Below are 27,738 nucleotides of genomic sequence, written 5' to 3'. Positions count from 1 at the left end.
AGTTACTGACCCAATCTGATTTTCTGCAGTTATCAGATTATTAAGTGTAAACACACTGAACCAGTTACTGACACAATCTGATTTTCTGCAGTTATCAGATTATTAAGTGTAAACACACTGAACCAGTTACTGACCCAGTCTGATTTTCTGCAGTTATCAGATTATTAAGTGTAAACACACTGAACCAGTTACTGACACCATCTGATTTTCTGCAGTTTATATATCTTGGAGGAAGCCTGTGTTTGCCTTCGCCCTCCTAGCACTGGTGGTATCATGTGACTGGGGGAGTCCTAAGTGGAATTGGAGACGACTAAATTGGGAATAAAATTGGGAGAAAAGTTGCTGTTTAGGGTGGTGCTATAAATTGATATGTGCTGCTGCTGTGGTTACTGTTTGCTCTTTAGCCTGCAACCTTTTTAGGAATAAACTGATTAGAACAAGCCTATTCATGCATCAAATATTATGTACCTTATTTTTCATATTTATTATTTTGAGATTATGGCTGAAAAAGTTTCTGGGAAAATGGGTCCGGTTTGTGGCTGTACTGCAGCCGAGTGAAGCCACAAGCATGACCTCTCGAGAAAGTGCAGAGCTTCAAAGCTCATACTAACATGCCTTCATAATCTCTGCTTATTATTTCAGCACTGGTTTAAAATAAACCTAATCAAATGAACAGACTTCTACATGAAACGTTGCTATGAAACTGCTGCTTTTTGGTTTTGTGCCTGTTCTTGTCCGTGCAAACAAAATTTAAAACGTTGAAATGGATTTTTTAGAGTGAGTTGCTGTTGCAGGCTATGAATAGGATCCTCTGCCTAAAGCGCTCCTGACGTAGGTTCAGATTTATGTTGTCAGATTAATTACAAACATCAGCACAAAAGCACTGAAGCCTCCCAACAATAAAGATTAACGTGTTTAACGTGTGGTCCGCTTACATTGGTTGGATGTTCTGTCCGTAAACGGATCACAGCATCCTGGGGCACAGGAACGAGGACACATCACATATTTAACACTGCGCCTTCATTTAATGTCATGAAATATTTCTCATTATTTAGACGCATGACAGCAACCACATTATGATTCCGAGATACAGGTAGCAGCATTTGTACTTGGACTGCTTTACTTGTTAACTATCACAGCATTTTTGGCTGAAACTTCATTCCCAAAGTAAAAGAGGAAACATTCTCAAATTTTCAGAATAACTGTATGAATTAGAGACACCGAGTGACAGACTTTAGAGGAGGTGTTGTTTTCATGATCAGATTTGCTAGAATTTGCTGATTTGGGGTTTATTCTAATCAATATGTGTATGTGTGTGTGTGTGTGTGTGTGTGTGTGTGTATACATATATATATATATATATATATATACACACTCACCTGCCACTTTATTAGGTACCCTTGCTAGTAAAAGGCTGGACCCCCTTTTTCCTTCAGAACTGTCTTAATTCTTCGTGTCAGACTTTCAACAAGGTGTTGGAAACGTTCCTCAGAGATTCTGGTTGGTTATTTGAGTTCCTGTTGCCTTTCTATCATCTGGAACCAGTCTGCCCGTTCTCCTCTGACCTCTCACATCAACAAGGCATTTTCGTCCACACAACTGACCGCTCACTGGATATTTCCTCTTTTTCGGACCGTTCTCTGTAAACCCTAGAGATGGTTGAGCGTGAAAATCCCAGCAGATCAGCAGTTTCTGAAATACTCAGACCAGCCCGTCTGGCACCAACAACCACGCCACGTTCAAAGCCCCTTAAATCCCCTTTCTTCCCCGTTCTGATGCTCGGTCTGCACTTCAGCAAGTCGTCCTGACCACCTCTACATGCCTAAATGCAGTGAGCTGCAGCCGTGTGATTGGCTGATCAGCTATTTTTGTTAACAAGCAACTGATACATATACAGTACTGTGTGAAGGAATCTATTTATTTGTGTTATTTGTGTAGATATATGTGCTGTTTTGTTTACCCATTTCCAAGCCTCTCCTCCTCGAGGAAGTCCAGTATTATATGTACTTAAAAAGCAGCTCCTGGTTTGACCAATCAGTGCTCAGTAAATTGAGCTCATGATGTCATTGATGATATTAACGAGTCTCTGTGGCGGCTGTGAAGGTGTCCAGGAAAAATATGGACCCGAGAAATTCTTGTTACTGTTTATAGTTTTTCTGTTTATCTGAATTATGAATACGACTTTATTCTGATGTATATTGTGATAAACTCACTGCTGAGGGAAACTGGTTAAACATTTGCTGAGATGCCTAAAACTTTCACACAGCGCTGTGTGTGTGTGTGTGTGTGTGTGTGTGTGTGTGTGTGTGTGTGTGTGTGTATGTATGTATGTATGTATATATATATATATTATACACACACACAATATTTCCAGAAGTATTCACTCACTGATGGTAATGTGAACAAAGCCTTTAATGTAAATGAGATGATTACAGTTGTAAATAATTAAGGCAACACTTTATTTGGACGGTCCACTGTAGATGTAAATGCTCAGTCTGTAAGTAACATTCAACTAAATATCCATTAACTTCAACTGAGCTTCAAGTTCAGTATGAAAGATTTTATTAAATCTGTTCCTAAGCCTAAACCTAAGCCTAAACCTACCCCTCACCTCAACCTCAAGGCAAAACCCACCCCTTCTCCTGACCTTCACCATTCTGTTGTTGATAATCAACTGAACATCACCAGAAAGTTTGCTGGTGATTTAAGTCTCTGTAGAGCGTCGATAGGGGACCACCCAAATGAAGCGTGACCATAGCTGATCATAAAATGGTTTGAAGGTTCGATTCCTATTCTAAAATATTGCATTATGAGTCGCTGAATGATTTGATGCATAAAATGATGGATAAAAAAACAGGTGCCGGTACCGATACAGCGACCTAGACAAGCGTTCAAACCTCGTAATTCCGAGGAAAGTATGTAGAACCACACACATCAACTTCGGAACATTTGGTTTAGCCCAGACTGAGATTTTCAAACGCTCCCATCGTTTTCTCCATAGGGAAAACAGCATTCCTAATATGGGCAAGACACCGACTGCGGACTGATGCCAACACCTCGCAGGTCTACAGTGGGTTTTAACTCATCAGCACTTTACTGGTCTCTCCGGTGGGGCTGATGTTGGGATGCGGGATGACTGATGGCCCGAGGAGACAGGTGAGCCAATCGTTTCACAGTTTATCAAACAAACATGTAGAATGGGAAATGAAAAGTGACAGTGTTCCTCCCTGTACTCCCCATTAAAACTATGATTGGCTGGAGAAATATTCATTTAAAGGCATTGATTTATGTGCCGAGGGGGGGGTTCAATCTCTTTTGCATCACTTCTCACACACTGGGACAGATTTGAGATGCCCGAGTCCCTTCAGGATTAGATATTCAATCATGAAAGCAATTTAAAATCTCATTTTGTACAAAAGATCAATTCACCATGCCATATTCATTATTCATATGACTCGGTTCATATTTTACAGTTTATCGAATGGAAAAGCAACAACCAAGTTATAGTGAAACACAGATTCATTATTTCCTCTCTCGCTGTTCTACACGATAAGAGATGGCGTGACGGCTGACGTGACGTTAATGTATTTATTGTGTATTTTTCTAATACTTTGCAAACAACTACTTTATCTCAAGGCTGCTCTGCCATGCATACATTTCAGAACATCACCAAACTCAACCAGCAGCGTTTGCTTTGTGAACGCAGTCATTCATTTAAATTCCAGAAGGATTTTCTATTCATATCATAATTTTGAGTGACCAGCAGAGCGAGGCCGTCAGATTGGGACAAAAATATCAAAACCTGACAAAATTAAAAGAGAAATAACCCAGATTTGTCATCATTTCCATCGTTTTTTTGGCCTTGTAGACTAAACTCTGGTACTCCAGAGAGGCCAGTAGTGAGTAGCGCTAGTTATGATTTTGTGGACTGTTATCTTGAGATCACAACATAATTCTTTTGGGATTTAAATAAAAGAGAACTTGTTTTCTCAATATTGTAACTTTATTTGTCCTGCGATTTCAAGATTTTATTTTTTTTTGGAAGATTGTCAAGACAACATTAAATTATCACGAGAAAACGTTTATTTATCTTGAGATCACAAGTCAAATAAGTCATGATCTCAAGGAAACAGTGCGAAAATATCTAAACTACCAAACGGCCTCTCTGGATTTCTGTAATAAACACACAAATATATTAATGCGCGTAATAACAGACCTTGTTTTTCCCATTCTAACAACTGACTGACACCTGCAGGCACACTTAACAAAGCTGGTTCTTCAAGGGTTCTTAGGAAATAAAATGGTTCTGTATAGAACCATGAACACTGAAAGAACCCTTCGCATGATTAAATGGTTCTTTGCATGGTGAACGTGTTCTTTGGACTGATGGAGAACGTGCTGTAGATGTTTCTTTATAGCACCTTTTGAAAAAAGCTCTATATAGCACCACAAATAGTTCTCCTATTGTTATGATGTCAAGCTTGTAACAGTAGAAGAACTCTTTATGGTGCTGTCTAGAACCCTTTCCAAAAAGCTTCAATATACAACCACCTACAACAGATTCTCCATCAATCTAAAGAACCATTTCACCATGCAAAGAACCCTATAAGCATGCAAAGGGTTCTTTGAGTGTTCATTGCGTCTCCTGAAGTCCTAACCAATGGAAAAGCTTCAGGAGACAGACTGAACACTCAAAGAACCCTTTACATGCTTAAATGGTTCTGTGCATTGTGAAATGTTCTTCAGATTGATGGACAATGTGCTGAGTATGGTTCTATATAGAACCCTTATGAAAAGAGATCTATATAGAACCTTGCTTGGCTGTATCTACATAGATACCACAGAGACAACAAGCCTGACTGGACAATTTTCTTTGGCCCGTTAAAAATTTTGACCCATTTATTTCCATTTAATAAAGCAGAGGGTTGTTTGAACGTTCATGGTTCTATATAGAACCATTTTCTTTACTAAAGAACCCTTGAGAAACCATCTAACCTCTTACTCTCCAGGGTATATTTTTGGTTTGTTCATCTGAGTTTTCGTGACCAAGTCGTAAGGCTGATTATTCAGTAATTTGCATGAAATTTCTACTTTCAGTAGAAAAACAAACTGGGTTCAGCTTCTTTTATTATAAGGGTTTAAAATGACGTCACCGTCTATTAGACTGGAGAGAAGAGCTACAGCCTCACATGACGCCCAGCTTCTGAATGGAGCTTATGGAATATGAACGTTATGGAGAACATGACCGAGTGCGGTTTGGAATTTAAGTTGGAGTTGAAGAGGCTACGAGTGCAGCTGTAGACAGTCATGCCATCAGATCATCTTGGTTAAAAGCTGGACACCTCTCTCCCCTATTATTGCTATTATTATTATTATTATTATTATTATTAATATTATTATTATTGAATTAGTGCCATTGAGTCATTTCCATCTCCTGGTGATCATATGTTCTGTGTATCTCCAGAATGTCCTGGCTTCTGAATCACCGGTTCATGGTTCCTCTGATTGTTTCCATCCGTCTTGTACCTTGTCGTCCTCTTTATCTTCAACTCTTTCCAGCATAATTGTCTTTTCTAATGAATAGATTCTTATCAGAATTTGTCCAAAATAAGATCTTCAGTTTGGTGATCTGGGCTCTGAGCGAGAGGTGAGGCCTGATTTGATCAAGGACCTGTCGGTTTGTTTTCTTTTCCATCCAAGATTCTCTCAGAGATCTTCAGCAAAGTTCAAAGCCATCTATTTTTCCCTGTCTCGCTTGTTTGTGTGTTCAGCTTTCATGTCCATGAAGAACCACAGTGGAGACCACAGCCTGGACACTCATCTTTGCGGAGACAAATCGTTGCATTTGAAAATCTTTTCAAGCTCCTTCATTCTTGTTCTGCCGATTCTCTGTTGTTAATAATTGATCGGCGTAAACAAAAGCTGCCCACCGTCTCCACATCTTCTCCATTAGTGGTGAACTCAGCATCTGTCTTCTTCTCATAACCTCCGTGTTCAGCATATCGAGCTGAAATCCCTTCTTTACACTCTCTTCTTTAGCCTTCCTTATGATGGCCTTCAGATCTTCTGCTGTGGGTGTTGTATCATCCACATGTCGAAGGTTATTGATGGTTCTTCTTCCAATCCTGAATCCTCGATCTGTTCCTCCAGTCCTGCTTCTCCCATTCTCCCCATACGGTTTCACAATGTCTCCCTTTTCTGTGCAGGATACCTTGGTGAAGGGCTTTGACCTTCTGGGGTCTGATTCATTCTCTCAATATCTTCTTAAACTCTCCTCTAAAGGTTCTTCATAGAACCTGATCCTCATGTGTTTCATATCTAAACGCTCCGTTATCTTCATCACTACTTTCCAAACCCGCTGCAGCAGCTTCAGCAGCTGGAAACTCTCTGACGCCGCTTCACACGAGTCTCCGATGTGGACTGAATGAAGAATGAAGGGTTTCCGGCGTGATGGTCAGTCCTTAGTGATCTCCTGAGTGTCCGTCGGTCAGTTTCTATAAGACACATATGACCATAAATGTGTAGGAATTTGGTGTAAATCATTAAAATGACATCATCAGTCTTAACAAGGCTTATGTTCATCTACACTCCAAAAAAAGTGGTTCTTCAAAGGTTCTTTAGTAGAGAAGATGGTTCTATATAGAACCATGGCCACTCAAAGAACCCATTGCATGATTAAAGGCTTCTTTGCATTGCTAAGCTGTTCTTCTTCAGATCGATGGAGAATGGACTGTAGATGGTTTGATATAAAACCTTTTTGAAAACGGTTCTATACAGCACCAAAAAAGGATATTAAAAAGATTGTTCTTTAATGGTTTTTAAGTAAGGAAAATGGTTCTAAATAGAACCATTAACACTCAGAGAACCCTTTGCATGCCTAAAGAGTTCTTTGCATTATGAAATGGTTCTTCAGAATGATGGAGAATGTACTTTAGATGGTTCTACAAAGAATATTTTTGAAAAAGGTTCTATATAGCACAAAGGGTTCTTCTGTTGTTCCAATGTTGAGTTTGTACCAACAGAAGAACCCTTTTGGGTGCTATATAGATGCCATTATAAAAGGGTTCTATGTTGAACCATCTATAGCACATTCATGCCCATAAATCTTTTTTTTTTTTTTTTTTTTTTTTTTGCCCATAAATCTAAAAAAACCCTTTCACATCTTTTTAAAAATTGGAGCTTGACGTCGTGACAACAGAAGAACCCTTTTTGGTGCTATATGGAACCCTTTTCATAACCATGACTGACTGACCCAAAACACAGACGAACCCCAAGATCCAAACAAAGAAAGCAGCCAAGCTCCACACCTGGTGAAGCTATTTACCCCCGATGACGTTGTAACCGTCGTGACTGCAGCAGGTCTGGAGTATGAGCTAGAACGAGTGGTGATGAGTTAAAAACAGTGGCACAGGCTAAACAGCACCAATATATGAAGTAGAGCGTAACACTAGTTTGAAGAGCAAGGTATAGTTCCAGGTTTATTCCTCGATGCCCCCAGCCACTTCATAGATTTCCTAAATCCCATCACCGGCACACAGAGTTCATTTAATGGAGTATTGAATAAGCCAAACCAGGTACTGGATAGTGACTCGTGGACTCCCAGCTATTCCTACTACTAATACTACTGCTATTAATATTAGTAGTATAATAACTCTGTAGGTAGTCTGACCAGAGGAGGACGGGTCCCCCCTGGTGAGCCTTGGTTCCTCCCAAGGTTTCTTCCTCAGCTCTGAGGGAGGTTCTCCTGGCCACTGTTGCCCCCTGGCTTGGTCACCTGGGGGTTTTACATTCATGTTGAAACTTCGTCTTTACTGGAATTCTGTGAAGCTGCTTTGTGACGACATCCGTTGTAAAGCGCTCCAATTTTAAAATTTGACTTGATTTGACATCGAAAGAACCTTCATTCTGCACTTCCTAGCGCTACGTGGCCACTGCAAACAGTTGTCATGGTTACCAAGGTCTTGAGAAAAACAGATGATTACCCGAAGAGAGTTTAGCGGGGTAGACTGTTTATTTACAGTGGGAAGTGTCAGGAAGACGCTCTGCGCTCTTTAATTGTTAATGTACAGTATTGGGTTCATCTGGAATTCACGTCTGCTTTATTCCACCTCCGCTGTTGATGACAAACTTTGGGAAAACTGAACTTTTGACGGTCGTTACGATCAACCGCTGTGGCTGTGGACCGTCGCCGTTTGTGGTGACGGAATTTCCCGTCACGGCTCCAACGAAAACAATGGAAAATCTGGTTTGTTGTCGTGGAAATGGTTAAACAAACACAGTGAAATGCATAAACATATTTTCTTTTTTAATTTTAATCTGATATCGTACACTGTCATCCCGCATTTCTTTTTATTTATTCAAATAAATGAAGTCTGTTGTGCATAAAACTCAGCATACCCCACAAATTGCTCAACAATTTTAAGCATTTTTTTTTCTATTTAGTTGAGCCCGTTGCCATGGCAGCTTTGAAAGAACACATTAAAAATGACGACATTTCTGTTGGTTTTAATCATCTCTTTCTCATTAAAGTCGCTGAACAAATCTGTGACACTGAATGAAACTGTGTAAACTGTAAAATACAGTTGCATTTTGTTTTGTTAAGATGATCTTATTGGATAAAACATAGTTCTTTCCCATTGGCTCCTGGCTCCATCTATTTGCATATTGGGTATTTCTTTCCATTTGTTTTACTCACCGTCCGTGAGCGGTGAGGGTTCGTGCTGGCCAGTGACCACGTTCACACTAAAAGTCAAGGCAGGGGGGGGGGGGCGCTGGAGCCTATCCCAGCAGTCTTCGGGCGGAAGGCAGGATACGCCCTGGACAGGTCACCAGTCCATCACAGGCTGATGTATATAGTAATGTGTAATGAAAACTTGAGTTATAATAACTATATTTGTGTTGGGTCAATGAGGAAACCTGCTTTTAAGAAAACCGGTTTCCTCATTTTTAAAAAGTAAATAAAACTTATACAGGCTTACGTAACGTATATCATGACTGAACCATGGTTATAAACAAGAACTGACAAAAACAAGATCTGGCAACCAAGACTGAAAAAGTGGAGAAGCCAAAAGGCAAAGCCGAAAATACGATCAGAGACACAAGCAGGTAAAACAGATCTACCAGAACGCTCAGTAGCTCTACCAGGAGAAGCGATCCATCTCGAAGTAACTAGACTAAAGCCCAGGCTCAACTAGATCTAGTCACGTGGTAAACATAACAGGTGAGACAGATTGGTACTCATGTGGTTGCTGGATTGTGCAGGTTCCACTGTCACACGGTCTCCCAAGGAGTTCTGGGAAATGAAGTCTTTGGGAATGTCGGAGCCGGAGGGATGCATGACGGACGTCAATGTTTTTCTCAGTAAATAAATAAATAAATCGCTTTTTAATCGTTACTTTCTCAGCCGCCTAAAACTTGTGCACAGAACAGTAAAACAGCCTGAACTTCATAATCAGAAGCTGCTTGATGTTTCAAACCATCCTGCCAACCCTTAGATGCTTGGCTTTAAAGTTGGGAGGTTAGCGCTGCCCTGCATCTTAAACAGCAGCCCCTGCTGACCACATCAGCTCCCCCCCCACCAGCGCCCTGCGGTGAAGAGCCACTGCACAAAACTGATCAATAACATTCCCTCCACCCTCCACAGTGGAGCTGCACGTCGCTGTGTGAATGTTCCGTGTGGAGTATTGAGGCAGGACTGGGTGACATTGAAGCAATAAAGCCAGTGCGTTAGTGATTCTGCCCTCTTAAAACGATGGTTCTTCAAGGGTTCTTTAGTACTATAGTATAGAGTATAGTTCCATTTTGAGCCCTGAATTCCATACGGGACCATTTCCTACTGGGTTGGTTCTTCTCATGGTGAAATGGTTCTTCAGATTGATGGAGAATGTGTTGTAAATGGTTCTGTACAGCACCAAAAAGGGTGTCAATGGATGTAAAGCTTGTAATAATAGATGAACGCTTATTGATGTTATGGAGAACCAGAACCATGTACAATGTGGCAATCAGTGTCAAGAACCATGTCACATGAAATGGTTCTAAAAAGAGCTTAGGGCTCGTAAAAGGACCATTTTCCATTTTCTAAGAAAACCTTGTGTCTCCAAAACGGAAACTTTACAGGGGAAGGAGGAAAGGTACTTTAGTTCTAATGTAGGTCAATGGAACCAGAATTATTTCCAAGTCATTTTGGGCCGTTTCTTTTGGTCCATTCATTGTGAAATGTATCCACAATGTAAAGAATAACAGGCATCAAAATCCGAAAAAACAACAAAAATGGAAATTTTCTTCCGACAGCAGTGACTGAAGTGAAAAGCACTTTTTAAATTCTTCCCCAGGGTTAATATAAATAAATATCTCTTCCAGGATGACTGAATTGGAATATTGTCTGTATTCATTATCGTGAATCGTGGTGCAGGTTACTGAACTGTTTAGATGGGATCTTACAGGCATGTAAACGTTCTCTTCTAAACTAATGAACCCGCTGAGATGATCGGGGAGATGACGGCAAGTCTTTCTTTGCCTTATTATTAAATCATAAGCTGGACTTTATTATCAATAGCGAATGCCTGTTGTCCACCCTGGTGGACATCATGCATTCATCGTCACCTTAGCTGACCCTCAAATGAGACCAGAGCAAGGAGTTTCGTGTGGAAAATTCAGGAGAATTCACACATGAATTTATTCTCTTATTGGGTTTATTTGTGTGGCAAATAGACACAAATCAGCTTTTCAGTGAGGAGCGCGCCCCGGGCAAGAGTGGAAATAAAGCCCTCTGTGAGGAAAGAACCTCAAACGGAGAACCCTTCCTCCTCTGGGCTTCAAAGTTATTGGCAAAGGAGGCATGAATGAAATTTACATAAGCAGGATTAAAGAAATAGAGGCATTTGAATTGGAAATGGAGAATCTTGTGAGATAATCTGATATCCAGTATTAAAAGTCACTAAGAGGGACTGTTGTTGGATAATGCAGTGAAATATTCTAAGAAGCTAAGTTTGATTGAGTCGGAGAGGAACCATTCAGCCTGTGAAAGGTCCAATTAGTCACGTCTAAATGAACACAAAAGGCTGAAAAGCTGAGAAGATGATTAGAAGAGCTGCATGAAAATGATAGGCCCATTAACATACACACCAGCTTGGTATGACAACAGCCTCTAATAACTGTGTAGTTACACATTAACGACACATGCAACAACAATGTAACTACTAGGGATGCGTTCACTTTCACAAATGGATTACAGGTAATGCAGCTAATGTAATTAACCTAATGTGATTGCATGTTTGTCTTCAGGTTTTCAGTGTCTCTTGGTAGTTGCAACAACATATTTACTGCTATGTAATTACACATGTGTAATAAGGTCAGAGTAATCGCCTGTATGTGGGTTCCAAGTTGTGCAGTGTCTAATAACTGTGTAGTTACACATTAACCATATGCAACAACACTGCAGCTCCTGGGGACGCATTCACTGTTAGGTGGATTGTAGTGTTCCAGCCTGTGGAAACACATCCCTCCGCTCTTCCAGCTCTCCGACTGGCTGGTTTTTGAATAACTCATTGGGCAAATCGCTGACCGCCTCACGCAGCAGGACTCGTGGACGTTTTATCATAAATATCAAATGTTATATAATACCGGAGGGTCTTTTATCACTCCAGAGTTCGATTGGAGGGCTAAAGGTTCACTGGTTCTCCTCTCACACCACTAGATCATCTGCATTGTCAGTTACAGGTGGTGAAAATTTGGCACAAGGGGCAAACTGGGCTCAAAATTGGGCCAAACACTGTGTGGTGTAGGTCCAACCTAAGAAATGCTGCATCACGAGGCAGAGCCCTGGATCTAGAACGAGCATCACATCACCAGCTGCAATCAGCCACAAGACACAAGTATCCGTTTATGAACGCTATAATTCAGCTTGTGGTAGCTGCTGCCATCATTAGCTGTCAAGAAGGAAGACTCACCACAAATCCTGACTAGGGTCCCCAGAAGACCACAGTGAGCCCTGGGAGTGATGCTTAAAGAGGCTTGTTCGGAATGCCATTATGGGAGATACTGACACTCCTAGAACGGATGTGGGCCAAACACACTGCGAGGTCGGCGCTCTCTGTGGAACTGACCTGGCCTCTAAAACCAAATCTGAAATCTTGCTGTTCTTACAGACTTGAAGATTTTATATGGAAGCATTCAACAAAATAACCCTCATGTCGTGATCAAAGGTTTGGTGTCCCAACAAGATCCATGCTTTTATCTCCTGTAGCGTAGACGACCGTAATGGGCTCTTAGCCGGACCGGAGCTCGTTCGTAATGCTGCTGCTAGAGTTTTAACCAGGACAGATTACTGCAGCTCTGAAATCTTGGCTTCCAGTTACTTACAGATTAGAGTTCAAAGTGCTGCAAATCCATGAATCAGTGAATAGTCTCAGCCCAGATTACATCTCTGATGTGTTTAAAGAATATAAAGCAAGTCGTCCTCTTAAATCCACGGACTCGGGTCAGCTGTCTGAGCCTAACTCTAGACTGAGCACAGTGAAGAAGCATTTAGCTGTTATGAACTGCCAGAAGATCTTAGATGAGCTCCAAATGTAGCAGTTTTTCCTGTGATTGTAATAATTCTATTACTACTATAAATGACTCATTATATAAATATTTATACCTGTATTTATTTAAAACCTACTTTTTTTTATAACTGTTGTTTTTACAGAATTTTTGAAAAATCCAACTGCCCTTTACAACATGCTAATATTTCATGATAGAAAAGCTCCAAAACGACTTGTTTTCCTTCTGCTGTAATGTTACCATTTTGGAGATATGAGTTTTTTTTCTGACGGCAGCAAAATAAATATAGAATGATGTCGTACTGAGGAGCTCAGTGACTTTAAACGTGGCTCTGTCATAGGATCCTGCCTCTACCACAAGTGAGTTTGTGAAATGTCTGTGCTGCTAGATCTGCCCCAGACAACTGTAAGTGCTATTATAGTGAAATGGAAGCATCTAGGAGCAACTACAGCCACAAAGTGGTAGACCCTGCAAACTCATGTGCTGAAGTGCACATGCCCTATCCTCTGTTGAATCATCACTACAGAGTTCCAAACTGCCTCTGGAAGCAACATCAGCACAAGATCAGAGGTTTTTATGAAATGGGTCTCCATGGCTGAGCAACTGCTCACAAGCGTAAGATCAAAATGTACAAAGCCAAATGCCAGCTGGAGTGGAGTAAAGCGACACCACTGGACTCTGAAGAAGTGGAAACGTATTCTATGGATGACCAACCAGCTTCTATATCTACCAGTCTGATGGACGAGTCTGGGTTTGGCGAATGCCAGGAGGACGTTCCCTGCCTGGCTGCACTGTGCCAGCTGTAAAGTTTGGTGGAGGTGGGATGATGATATGAGGCTGTTTAAAAGGGATTGGTCTAGAACCCTTAGGTCCAGTGATGTACACTTCCAGCTTTGTGGGAACAGTTTGGGGAAGAACGTTTCGTGTTCCAGCAGGACTGAGCCCCAGAGACCAAAAGCAGCTCCATAAAGGCCTGGCTGGCTGAGTTTGGTGTGGAAGAACTTGACTGACCCTCACAGAGCCCTCATCTCAACCCCATCCAGCACCTTTGGGATGAACTAGAATGGAGATTGTGAGCAAGACCTTCTCGTCCAACATCAGCGTCTGACCTCCAAACTCCAAAATCTTGTAGAAAGATTCCCAGAAGAGTGGAAGCTGTTAGAGCTGCACAGCGGTGGATGAAGTACACAAACATTTACATTCATGGCATTTGGCTGACGCTCTTATCCAGAGCGACTTACAATTTGATCATTTTACACAGGGAGGCCAAGGTAGTGTTAGGAGTCTTGCCCAAGGACTCTTATTGGTGTAGTGTAGGGTGTTTGCCCTGGTGGGGGATTGAACCCCAGTCTATAGTGTGAAAGGCAAAGGTGTTAACCACTACACTAACCAACCCTGTACTTGAGTTAATGTAGAGACACCCAGGGTAAAATATTCCTCCAGTAAAGTAGAAGTTCCTCCCTTTAGACCTCCACTTGAGTAAAAGTACTAAAGTATTTCCCTTCAAATGTACTTAAGTATAAAGTAAAAGTACTAAAAGAGTAATTCTGGCTCTGATGTCCTGTTATCATTTTTATAACCAGACTGGCTTCATGAACTCATTTCAGGTGAAAGTCCTCCAGCGTCTCTCTTGGTAAACCAGTCTTTTAATAGAAGGTCATTAATTAGTGACGCTGACGTCTATTAAAATGATCAGAAGCACAAAACACTGAAGGTAAACAGTTTCCATCAGGGAGAACCGAGTGGCTCTGAAATCACTTTTTACACACAAGCAAAGTTTCAGTTTCAGATTTATTTACAACTTAGTTCCAAGTTTAAGTTGAATAAAAACTGGCTTTAAACTCAGGATCACAGATGAGCTCCTTTACTATGTTGATCTGTAGGCGTCTGTTCATAAACATAAACCAGCCCAAACTCATTTACTATAAAATGAAATGGTGTTTGTAGAAATTCAGAAAAAAGCCGCGTCAGTCTCGACTGCATATGTGGACATATTTCTATATTGTGCTCTATTTACACAAAGTTAGGTTAGTTCATCATTTATGTTGAACAGACTCTCCCAAAGTTTTACGCTGCTGCGCTGACGTTGAACCGCGTGCTGCACTGGGTCGGTATGACCAACAGGTCAAAACCAGCTCTAAACAAAGTGACCGCTGGGCCCTGATTGGTGCTCTGGCTTTGCGCTTCTTTTGTTTTGACATGTGACGTTTTTATACACACAGAAACCAAAAGGAACGACAGATTTCTCAAAATGTAGGAGGAAAAAGTCGGATATTAGACTCTGAAATGTAGTGGAGTGAAAGGAAAAAGACGCCCAGAACGGAGAAACTTCAGTACAGATACACCAAAAAATACTAAAGTACAGAAACTAATTACATTTACTCAGGTACTCAGGTACTCAGGTACTCAGTTACTCAGTTACTGTCCACCACCGCTTATTAATGCTCATGGATTTAGAATGGAGTGTCATTAAAGCGTAATTGTGGGTGTCCCAATATTTTTGTCCATTTATTGTGCATGCATAAATATATCACTTTCCTTTATTCCCTGTTAAACACTTTTCCACTTCTTTACTGTCTTTATTTTTCCTGTTTGATATTCCTGTTTGCTTTTATTTACATGAAGCACATTGAACTGCCTTTGTGAATAAAATGTGTCAGATAAATAACCTTGCCTTGCTTATAATGGGCATCATTTATGTCTGAGTATTGACTGATGTTTCAGTCCTCTCCACTTTTCACAGATTAATGTCAAAAAGAAATTGGCACTGCTCACAAAAACATCAGAGTTTGAGCACCTTGTGAAGAGTTTCTAACAGATGTGTTAGGTTTTCAGTACAGAAGGTTAAACACACAGCAGCGCTAATGAAGCCAAACCCCACAATTCCTCATTTCGAATAGCACAAACCGCGGCACTGTTGCTGGGAAAGAGCAGACGCAGTTATATTACATTTTCCAGATCAGTTATTCAAAAGTGTAGAGACAAATTAATTTGCTCATTTCTGCCAAGTTAGATGTGTATTTTGCAAAAGACTTCAATTAAAAGACTGTAAATTGGATTTCAGAGCGAAACATGATGAAAATCTCTGCCATCTCGCACCAGCTCTGTTAATTTGTGCTCCCACGAACTCCGGGTTGAAACTACTTTTCATTTATTTGATATGAAATTATGCGGGAGTTCAGTGGCGTGCAGGAGAAATGTCTGTGAAACCTTGTCCTCTGTTAATTGGAGTAAACAGAGCGCTGGTTTAAAAGTTTCATGTTTTTCTCTTAGGACAGTAAAAAAGTCATATTTTTCTCTGCTGTTGTTTCCAGGGAAGTGACAGACTCCCGGCACGCCATTCGAATGCCTCGGGGAGAGCCGGTGTTTATGTGCTCTCTTAAAAATAAAAGATTCTTTAGAGCAGCACTAAGAGAGAACTGCCGCTGGTTACCTAAAGAACCCATCAGTGCATGAGTCGCTGAATGGAAATGGAATACGTGAGTGTGAAGAACCTTTTTAAAGTGTAAAGAAGCTCGACACAATGGAAAGGATTTGGATTTGCCCAGATTTGTCAGCAGGGCACTGAAAGGGAAAGACTGTAGTTTTGTTTTAGTGAATTTTAAGTGTAATCAAAGATTCATAAATAACAAGGTTCACTTAATTACAGTTTTCTGTACAGTGGCAGCATCTTTCACTCTCTCACACTCAGTCTAAATATACAAACCTGGATTAATCACAGTCTGAATATACAAACCTGGATTATTCACAGTCTGAATATACAAACCTGGATTAATCACAGTCTGAATATACAAACCTGGATTATTCACAGTCTGAATATACAAACCTGGATTAATCACAGTCTAAATATACAAACCTGGATTAATCACAGTCTGAATATACAAACCTGGATTATTCACAGTCTGAATATACAAACCTGGATTAATCACAGTCTGAATATATAAACCTGGATTAATCACAGTCTGAATATATAAACCTGGATTATTCACAGTCTGAATATACAAACCTGGATTAATCACAGTCTGAATATACAAACCTGGATTAATCACAGTCTGAATATATAAACCTGGATTAATCACAGTCTGAATATATAAACCTGGATTATTCACAGTCTGAATATACAAACCTGGATTAATCACAGTCTGAATATACAAACCTGGATTAATCACAGTCTGAATATATAAACCTGGATTATTCACAGTCTGAATATATAAACCTGGATTATTCACAGTCTGAATATATAAACCTGGATTAATCACAGTCTGAATATACAAACCTGGATTAATCACAGTCTGAATATATAAACCTGGATTAATCACAGTCTGAATATATAAACCTGGATTATTCACAGTCTGAATATATAAACCTGGATTAATCACAGTCTGAATATACAAACCTGGATTAATCACAGTCTGAATATATAAACCTGGATTATTCACAGTCTGAATATACAAACCTGGATTAATCACAGTCTGAATATATAAACCTGGATTAATCACAGCCTGAATATATAAACCTGGATCAACTGCAGTCTGAGTACCTAAACCTGGATTAACCACAATCTGAGTATTTAAAACCTGGATTAACCACAGTTTTTTTGGATCAAGTTTCATTCTCAGCACAGCAGTAACTATATTTATATGCACAGTAATGTCTTATTATTATTCTGGCTAAGACTTCTAGTCTAACATGTGATCAGTTTGATAGTCATTGTCTCACTGAAGACCTAGCCTGATAGTGATATTATAATAATATATAATATCCCTGGACGTCATATGATGATCATCATCATACTTGGACTGCTGTATGGAGACTAGAATAGCGCGATGCCGGACATTGGAGCACATCTTTGTGATCTGAGATCCCCAATGCAGGGGCCCAATAGGAGACTAATGATTATTACAGAGGCAGACTGGCTCTAATGTCCTCTGTGACTAATGCCGACACATTCCGCTCATATCCCGCACGCACTGTGTGAAAGGAAAATCTTCTGCTTCCCTCATTCACACGCATTTCTGTCTTTTCATGGGTGAGAGGTCCTACGGCTGCCTCACTCTCACGGTGAACTCAGCAGCTCCGGAGAGGCACCGTTGTTTTGGTGCTGTATTAAAGCTGTAGAGCATTTTCTTTACGGTGTAATCACTTTCCGGAATGAGCTACGATCGTTCAGCGCTTCTCAAATCATTATCACCGTGGCTGCATGGAGAACTGTAATGCTCCTGGTGTGAATTGCTTGGAGGCGCCTGAACCTGAAGTAAGCTCACCCTGTGAAATCTTCCTTTTTTTGACATTGTTATGTGTTAAGACGTGTTAGTGCCTGTGCATGTGTGTGTTTGTTTTTTCTCCCTGCTCTGTTGCTGTCTTGACTGTCTCTTTTGCTCATAGGTTGCCCGGGGTGCCAATCACCCGGGGTGCCGATCACCCGGGGTGTCAATCGCCATTTGGCCAATCAGCCTACAGATTTGTTAAGTGTTAAGTTATACTTTATTAGTCCCACAGACGGGGAAGTTCCACCTCCACATTTAACCCATCCGTGAAGAGAAACACCACATACACACTAGTGAATAGACACACACACACTAGGGGGCAGTGAGCACACTTGCCCGGAACGGAGAGCAGTTGGGGGTTAGGCGTCTTGCTCAAGGACACCTCAGTCATGTGCTGTCGGCCCTGGGGATTGAACCGGCGACCTTCCGGTCACCGGGCCAGTTGAGCCTGAGGAGGTGGAGCTTGAACTTTGAAAGCAGTGTGGCAGAGTTTGTCATCAGCCCTGAGCCTCATGTGACCTGTGTCTCAACTCTTGGCTCACTTGTCTGGTTTCTGGCCTGCTGTCGTCTTGGCTCTCTCAGCCTTTGGCTTTAAAGTCTCTAAAACTGGTACTTTTCTCCCGGGAGGAAGGGCAGGTTAGACTTTACCTACATTCACACCAGCAGGTCTACGATTGTCTCAGCACACTAGAATAGAGCCAGGTACCACTCCCTGTATGTTTTAGTAGCTTAGTATGAGGTGGTAGCTGGAGCTCTTTAGCTCGTGGTTTGGACTAGATCCTCTTTATTTCCTCTGATACTGTCTGCCGTCCCCTCCTGGGTAGAATGCCCAGCTTGCCAGTCCCAGTACGACAACTTTAATAACAGTACGGTGTTATTTATAACTTAACGTGTCTGTGTGTTTTGTTTATTCGTCTCTATAATTAAACTGTTAAGGCTCTAGCTGCTTCATTCTGGTCTCTGTACCGCTTTACTGTGCTCCTCCATCCTTCAGTCACTGTCCCTCCCTCCACCTAGACCTGAGCCTATGGTTGGGACGTAACAGACATACATGTGGACATATCAAGTCAAGGCAAAGTTTATGTTGTCACGAAGCAGCTTTACTGAAAATATGGGTCTGAGTCCCTGTTAGTGTCACCAATGACAGTGGCAAAAAACTTCCACTTTATATTAAGTGTCTAATAACTGTGTAGTTACACATGAATAACATACTGCATTAACACTCACTACTGATGATTTAGTCACTGTTACAGACGGATTACAGCAGTACAGCCTGTGTAATTACGCAGGCGTATCTACTTCAGTTTTGTCTTACACGTCTATCTTCTACACTGGAAATGTGTTTAGTGTAGTGTTGAAGTCACACTGTAAAGTAAGTGGGCAGCTCCTGTGTAGTCTTTAGTACAGGTCCTGTGTAAAAATGATGTAGTAAAAAAAAATACTTCTGAAAAAAACTGCTCCAGTCTGACCACGACGCCGATCACATTTAGGTAACTACCCTCGTGTAATTACTTGAGAGATAATAGGCTGTTACAACTATGTCAGATACACTTGTGTAATTACATGAGGTGCACTTATGTAATCCGTCTGTTACTGTGACGAAATCATTAGTAGTGACACTGTTGTTACTACACAGTTATTAGAGACACTTAATATAAAGTGGGAACTCCCTATGAGCAAGAGGAGGAAACCCTGAGAGGAACTAAGACTCAAAAGGGAAACCCATCCTCCTCTGATCCTCTTGGGGGCAGTCATGGGCTGGAGGTTTGGCCTTGTGACCGGAAGGTCGCCGGTTCGATCCCCAGAGCTGACAGTACATGACCGAGGTGTCCTTGAGCAAGACACCTAACCCCCAACTGCTCCCCAGGCGACGCGGATAGGGCTGCCCATCGCTCTGGTCAAGTGTGCTCACTGCCCCCTAGTGTGTGTGCTCACTAGTGTATATGTGATGCTTCACTTCATGGATGCGGAGATGAGATTTGTCCACTGTGGGTCAGTTAATCTGAGGCAAAGATAAGACAGCTGCATAATCTGGCCATGATTGAAAAACAATTACACGGGGATTTTTAGGTAAACAGTATGTAAAGAATGTCCAACGAATCTCCTCGTAATGCTTCCGAGAGACTGCATCTAAAGCGTCCTCATATCTGATCATGTTTTTCTGATTCATTCTGATCAATTTTACTATTTGGCTTTTGGTCTCCATCCACCTGCAGGGCTGTATCTGCAGTAACGGTGATGAGATGAGCTCCATCAGACCTCAGCTCAACCACCAACGTGGAGACAGGGTCTTAATGATGCAGTCAAATACTAGAGTTACAACGTGGGAATCCCATTTAAATGAAGGGCTGCTATTGCTACTGACCATCTACAGGCCTTTAACACCTCCATGGGTGAAACCAGGGGTGCCAATATCTTCGATGCATTGTCAGAAGTAGCAGTCGTAGCCCCAACAGTCTGGGGCTCTGGCTGGACAACAGCTCTGGACCTTTGTGGCACACCATTTGTCAACTTAAGTAAATAAATAAAAGGTCTTTTGGCAAAACATATTGTTTCTGTCTGTTGCTTTTTATGGTGAACCAATCACAATCTAATTGGTTCAGATGTTCGCACTGTGTTTTAGATTTTCTTCACCACAACTATTCCTGTAAGGTCTATTGTCCACCATCTGAGCTCGGGATGAGGACCAGAGTCCCAGTGGAGTCCCTGAAACACTTGCATGACTCAGATCCACAGCCGACTTCGCTCAGACTTCCTTTTCTTCTAACGTCTGACTCATACGTCTGACAGATTCCGATAAATGGTCTTTTAAAATTCAATCAGGCCTGTCTGCCTGTCACTGTGAGCAAGAACTTTGTGCTGTTGTTGCTTTAAAAAGCCACCAAGTATTGATCCCAAGTCTGGCCTCACTTGTCTCAGAGCTGATTTCTTGCTGACTCAGGTCCTGTCCATCCCTGAAATTAGCATCCGTCTGGAGCGATCCGCTCACAAGTGGACGCTGAGAACGTCTGTTAATGTTAAGTGCGATGGTAATGTAAGGACTGAAAACAGTGCAGTGTGAGTTTGGTTAATGCAGGGATGTTCTGGTCTCATCAGACTTAAAGTTCTATGACTGTCAAAAGGTTTTCGAACCTGATCCGATCGGGCTTGTGAGCCTGTATTTCAGTGTGGCTTTACACAGCTTGCAGAACTTAAACCGGTTCTCTCCTCCTGCCTGTCCATTGCTGTTTGTCAGGCACTGTCCTCAACTAGATGCCTGCTGCCTACAGCGCCCACTAGTGGATTAAGAAGTTGACAGGTCCATGCTGGTTCTAGGGTGGCCAGAAGGAGTTTTTGGTCCCCTGAAAACTTTATGCATGGTCACTCCTAGTTCCCTCAGCAGAACCTCTCATAGCAAGACTACATTTCAGTATACTGTTTAGATGATTCTACTGAACTGGTTTAAAGTCAGAGTCAAAAACACAGTCAGGAGTTTCTACTGATCTTGGACATGAATCTTGAAGTAACTTCATTATGTTTATTTTTTTATTCCATTCCATTTTCTCACTACTGAAACAGTCATAACTACCCAAACCGTACCAAATGCTTCAGTCGTGACTGTTTCAGTGACATTTTTGGCTCATATTGAGCTCAGAAACTCAGCAGTTCATGACTGGTGAATACAGCGTTGAACAGCTGTTCACACAGAAAATCATATTTTACATTAAAACACTAAAAAAGTGATGAACTCCAGAAAATATGATGATTCTTAATGTTCCTCACTGACTTTCAGACTTTGGGACACATTTACAGACTGGGATCTAACTGCTCACCATGTGGCCATGAGGGGCAGGGATGCAGCCTCACTTGTTTGGGGCGTGGCTAAAATAAGGCTCCGCCTCTTGGCTAAATCTCTTTGTTTTTCCATAATGACATTAGAAGTATTTGAGTTTTTTATTCAAAAATTTACATCAAATTGAAAATTGTCAGTGTCAGTTCAAGAGAAATCAACCAGATCTTAAAATGCACACAACATATATAAAAGTGTAACAAAAACCTTGTATATCCATTTTTGTCAATTTTCAGTTTTTGACCTAATTTGAAAACACCTGCTGTTTTACACATTGTGTGTAAATTTCTTAAGGAACAGACCAACAGAAACGGCCCAAAATTATTTGGAAAAAAGTCCGGTTCCATTGACTTACATTAAAAGTGACGTATCCTTTTCCTTCTCCTGTAAAGTTCCCATTTTAGAGATACGAGGTTTTGACCCGACAGCAGCGATATATTTAGCTTATTACTATCTCTAGTAATGCCTTCAGTCTAAATAGATCCGAACACAGTCCTTGTGAATGTCTAAGATGTGAATTATTTATGTATTTATGTTTTTTTACTGGGGGCCTGCAGTTTGAACTAAATCGGTGGAGACGTCTGTATATAGCTGATCAACATTTTGAGATGCTTCTCAACTGGACTGGTTTTGACAGTATAGGACAGATCTATTATTCAAAGCCCACTAAAATATCCACAAGCGTTCATCCAGCTATAGATCATGAAATTCATTCGAGGAATGATGGGGATGCCTTGGCTTTACTCAGGCTGGAAGACGGAAGTCTACTGAGCCTTCACTTTCAACTTAACCTCTTACATTTCAGTGGTCGAGAGAACATGACGATATAACACACAACAGAGAATATGCTGCACTAATGATTTATGAGGGAAATCACTGTAAATTTGCGGTGGTTTAGAGCACAAGCTTTCTTTCTGTCTACAGCTCCAGTGTATCTTCATAACCCAATTCCCCTCACTTTTGCAATTTTAAAAGCCTGGCAGCCTTTCCGGGCATCTTCCTTTGATTTTTAAACATATAAACATAAAGAGATGTCGCAAAATGGTCATGTGGAAATGAATTGTGACTGTTTTTGGTTCATAAATGTCATAAAAGGACCTCAGGTGAAAAAAATAGATAAAACCTTTGACCTCTGTAGATGATCAAGGCACTCTTAACAGATTATCAGTAGTGAAGCATCTGAATACATTGAAGTAAACGTCCCACAGATGTTAAAACATTAAGTAGATGTATTTTGAATGTTACAGCCGTTATGCAAAAATCTGACCTTACCAACCTTACCCACAACCTAACCCTAAACCTAATCCTAAACTTCACCTCAACCCAAAACCTATACTAACCCCCAGGCTTCTAGGCTTCTAATACTAACCTTAATCTCAATCCAAAAAACCTAATCATAACCCTCCCTCTGGCCCTAATCATAACCCTCACACTGGCCCTAATCATAACCCTCCCTCTGGCCCTAATCATAACCCTCCCTCTGGCCCTAGTCCTTACTCTAACCTTAACCTGAACCCAAAACCTAATCCTAAACCTCACTCTGGCCCTAATCCTAATGATAACTTTAACCTCAACCCAAAACCTAATACTAACCCTCAGCCTGGCCTTAATCCTAACCCTAACCTCAATTTAAAACCTAATTCTAACCCTTGCTCTAATCCTGGCCCTAACTTTAACCTCAACACAAAGCCTAAACTTAACCCTCACCCTGGCCCTAATCTTAATCGTAATCTCAACCCAAAACCTAATCTTAATCCTCAACCTAAAACCTAATCCTCATCCTCATCCTGGCCCTAATCCTAATCCTAACCTCAATCTAAAACCTATTCCTAACCCTCTACCTGGCCCTAATCCTAACCCTAACCTCAATCTCAACCTAAAAGCTAACCCTCATCCTCACCCTGGCCCTAATCCTAAACCTAACCTCAGTCTAAAACCTAACCCTCATCCTCTCCCTGGCCCTAATCCTAACCCTTACCTCAATCTCAATCTAAAACCTAAACCTCATCCTCACCCTGGCCCTAATCCTAATCCTAACCTCAATCTAAAACCTAATCCTAACCCTCTCCCTGGGCCTAATCCTAACCCTAACCTCAGTCTAAAACCTAATCCTCATTCTCATCCTGGCCCTAATCCTAACCTCAATCTAAAACCTAATCCTAACCCTCTCCCTGGCCTAATCCTAACCCTAACCTCTGTCTAAAACCTAATCCTCATTCTCACCCTGGTCCTAATCCTAACCTCAATCTAAAACCTAATCCTAACCCTCTCCCTGGCCCTAATCCTAACCCTAACCTCAGTCTAAAACCTAATCCTCATTCTCACCCTGGCCCTAATCCTAACCTCAATCTAAAACCTAATCCTAAGCCTCTCCCTGGGCCTAATCCTAATCCTAACCTCAGTCTAAAACCTAATCCTAACCCTCTCCCTGGGCCTAATCCTAACCCTAACCTCAGTCTAAAACCTAATCCCCACCCTCGTATGTTTCTGAAATCTTACTGAGAGTCAGTTGAGTGAAGGACGCGTTTGGGGCCACTGTGTGACCAGATTGACCTCAGGAGCACATTAAAAGGAAATCTTCTAATTAGGAAGTATGAATGAAAGTGGAAGCAGCAGCCGAACCGCATGTCAGCTTTGAAAGTGGGAGAATGTAATATTATTGATTTAAAGCGCTCCATAAGGCCTGTTTCACCACTCGACCATTTTCCCAGCGTACAGAACCTTTTCCCCATCGCGGAGATGGAGCCCAGTGGATGTGAAGCTGCAGATGAAAAGCCTCTCACCAGGAGATGAGTGAGAACGCCGCCATCTCTCTTCGCTCCCTCTCTGCTCACTAGCTTAGAACAGGGACAGGAGTCGGCCTGTGGACACAAGCCAAAGTAATTTCACACAGATTACTCCCTCCTCCTGCGTCGAGAAAAACGCCCAGCCGAGGACGAGTCTGCAGACGCAGGACGGGAGGAGAAGAGAATAATAACAAACAGGAAACAACAACCGCAGAGACGTCACATGGAGAGACAGAGAGAGAGACAACAGCGAGCTGTTGGGCACGTTTTGATTTGCGGGCTTCTCTCCGTCAGCAGGACACGTGTTGAAATGAGGTGTAAACACTAAAGAGCTGGACTGGGCTGGACTGCAGGCGCAGGGTGGGTGAAGATCTTACAGCACAGGGTTCAGGTCGTGCCACGCTTGACTGAGCCTGGATGAATTTCAGCTGTTAACTACAGTCTTAAAAACAACCAGATACGTTCTTTGCTGGAACAGGTGCCTTTATTTGATATAGGAGTTCCATTACATGGAAGTTCTATAAACTTTAAAAAACGTTCTCCACGTTTACAGAGACGAAGGTTTGTAAACCAAAACTATACTGGACTTTTCTCGATCATGTGAAGTCATATTGGCTTCTCAAAGATGCACAGAAAGAGTGATCTTTCACCTTCGCCACCTTTAATAGCGTACAGGCCACTCTGTGTGTGATTTAGGACATTTTTATATGAATCAGCCTCAGTGCGTGAAATCAAGCGCCAGCCTACCAGCACCTATATATATATTTATAGTTCATTTCTATGAAGCACATCCTAATTCATACAGATCTTTCAGTAGAGAGCCAACCAAACAAGCATTCAGCAGCTCTTCGGCCAATGGCTCAGCTTGTAGGCGGAGTTTGAGGTGGGTAGGTGGCGAGTGCACCCCCTGCTGATCAAACTTTATAGTGGCAAAATTAAGATGACTGGAATAAATAAAATGTGGAAAAAAACAAAACCTCTTATTTTTCTAAAATAACATATTTAAATGCTGTATTATTGCAGTTTATGGCAGTAACTCTGTTTTCTGTTTATTTTGTGGGCGGAGTTGTTGATATGAGTTGTTTATGCCGATTGTTTATGCTTTTGTTAGCATTTGTTTATGTAAAATAAACAAATCTCTCCACTTTGGACTGCATTGCAGAGATTAGTAGTATTATTGCTATTTTCTATTTTCATTTCTATTGTTTATATTACAGGTGGTTTTGACAATGCTTTTTATTAATTCATCTCAAATCACTTTTTTCCCCCCAGGTTACGAACCCCTTAAATGACCAGGGCCAAAGATTTAGCGTATACTTCTGTAACCTAAGAATAGTTCATCAACTTTGCATTGACATCTCTGTATTTACCCAATAATAAGCCTCAGTATGTAATAAGCCTGAGATTTTAAGGGGTTAAACTGTTACCGTCAAATTGATATCTTATATCTTCTACCAGATGTGAGTTTGATTGTACAGATGTGCCAAAGAGGAAACTGATGAATAACAAAACTGGTGGTGAAACTGGCATGTGCTTATTTTGATTTGATGGCATGCAACTTTGATATAAAGTACTGATATAAAATAACTGATAGACACTTCACTATATACTAAGTGAACTGGCCTGTCTAGGTCAGGAGTCAGCACCATGCAGCTCTTTTACTGCCCTTAGATTTGTTAGATTAGATTTATAGGTAATAATAAAATAATCCTCCTCTACAGTAAAATAAAGCTCTGTTGATCCTTCAACACAGTTTAACAGTAAATGGTCTTAAACGCTGGAGTTAATGTAGAACTGCTGATTCACCCTTTAACCCTGAAGACCAGCGCAGACGGCTGGTCACCATAGCAACACAGACAACAGTCTCGCCCAGCTAGTAGCTACGAAACGGCAAAGAGAGAGATTTAAGACGAACATTGATCATTTGGAGACGAATGGACTGATTAGTGTTTATAGTCACTCCAGCTGGTTTCCTGATACGTTTAATCTGCAACGAGAAACTGAAACACTAAAAAGTCACGAGGCTGAAGTTTCTCTTTCGCCAGCTTCTTGTCCGAATTTTCCCATGCCTGGAATTGCACCATTTAAGGTGGAACAGGAAAATTCAAACAAGATGCTGTTACTGTTCATTACAAGAAAAAAAACTTCTATTTCTGCATAAAACTTTCCTGCCAGAGATGCGAGAAAATCAAAGATAGCTGAGCTGAAGCTATAAGATAAGATAAGATAAGATAAGATAAGATAAGATAAGATAAGATAAGGCTTTATTGTCATTCACATCACATGTGGTACATGGGGTGGAACGAAATAGTGTACTCAAGGTCCCAGTTAACTCCCAAAAGTAACAATAAACAATAAATAGTGAGGTGCAAATAACAGCAGCATGAGTACGAGGTAGAAAGTGTACATCTTAATATTTACATTTACGGCATTTGCCTGACGCTCTTATCCAGAGCGACTTACAATTTTACACAGGTAGGTGAAGGTGGTGTTAGGAGTCTTGCCCAAGGACTCTTATTGGTATAGTGGTTACCCAGGCGGGGCACTGAACCCCAGTCTACAGCGTAGAAGGCAGAGGTGTTCCCCACTACACTAACCAACCAATACCGGTAACGGATAAAGTGACATGTGTAGGGATGATATAGTGGAGGCACTGATTCAGTAAGTGGAGGCACTGGTTCAGTAAGTGGAGGCACTGGTTCAGTAAGTGGAGGCACTGGTTCAGCAGTGGAGGCACTGGTTCAGCAGTGGAGGCAGAGCAAAGTAAGTCTGTGGTTTTGTTTATATCATATTTTTAGCCTATACTTGCACATCAGCACATACTGAGACATTTACAGCCAAGATGGTAAAATGGACATAAAATATTGTGGCTCCCAAGGAGGTTTGAAAGTGGTTCTTCTTAACATTTGGGTTATGTCCCCTGGTCTAGGGGGTCTGGGGTGACGCTGCTCCCCCAGAAATTTGATTAGTTAGCAGGGTGCCCACCAAAGATGGTTCCTGATAGGCTGATTTGATTAATCCTGGATAAGGCTGATTATCACCCACTGCTTGGTTTAGGACACTGAAACAAGTGTTTCTGTTCTACTAGAACCAAACCATGGCACCAGTATTGCTCTTCTCCTGCTTCTTGATTGTCCAGCTTCCACGCCCATAAAGAACCACAGAAAAGACCACAGTCTGGGCAGTGATCTTTGTTTATAGAGACACATCGTGGTGTTTGAAGATCTTCTCAAGCTCCTTTATTCTTGCTCTGCTGAATGCCGAGCTGTGTTGTATTTCCTGACTGCTGGATTCTTTGTTGTCTTTATTGTTA

At 41.4% G+C, this 27,738-nt stretch overlaps 1 long non-coding RNA gene across 1 annotated transcript in view; it reads left to right on the top strand.

The window, feature by feature from the left end:
- LOC108411064 overlaps positions 1-20,254 on the top strand; it is a 53,534-nt gene extending 33,280 nt beyond the window's left edge. Inside the window, exons 2-3 of the long non-coding RNA XR_001856540.1 lie at positions 3,002-3,156; positions 20,027-20,254. This is a non-coding gene — a long non-coding RNA (uncharacterized LOC108411064). The remainder of the gene's footprint in view (positions 1-3,001; positions 3,157-20,026) is intronic.
- The last annotated feature ends 7,484 nt before the right edge of the window (positions 20,255-27,738 follow it).

Source organism: Pygocentrus nattereri, chromosome 1 (assembly GCF_015220715.1).
Source record: "Pygocentrus nattereri isolate fPygNat1 chromosome 1, fPygNat1.pri, whole genome shotgun sequence".
NCBI lineage: Eukaryota > Metazoa > Chordata > Actinopteri > Characiformes > Serrasalmidae > Pygocentrus > Pygocentrus nattereri.
This window is presented reverse-complemented; position numbering and strand designations above follow the sequence as displayed.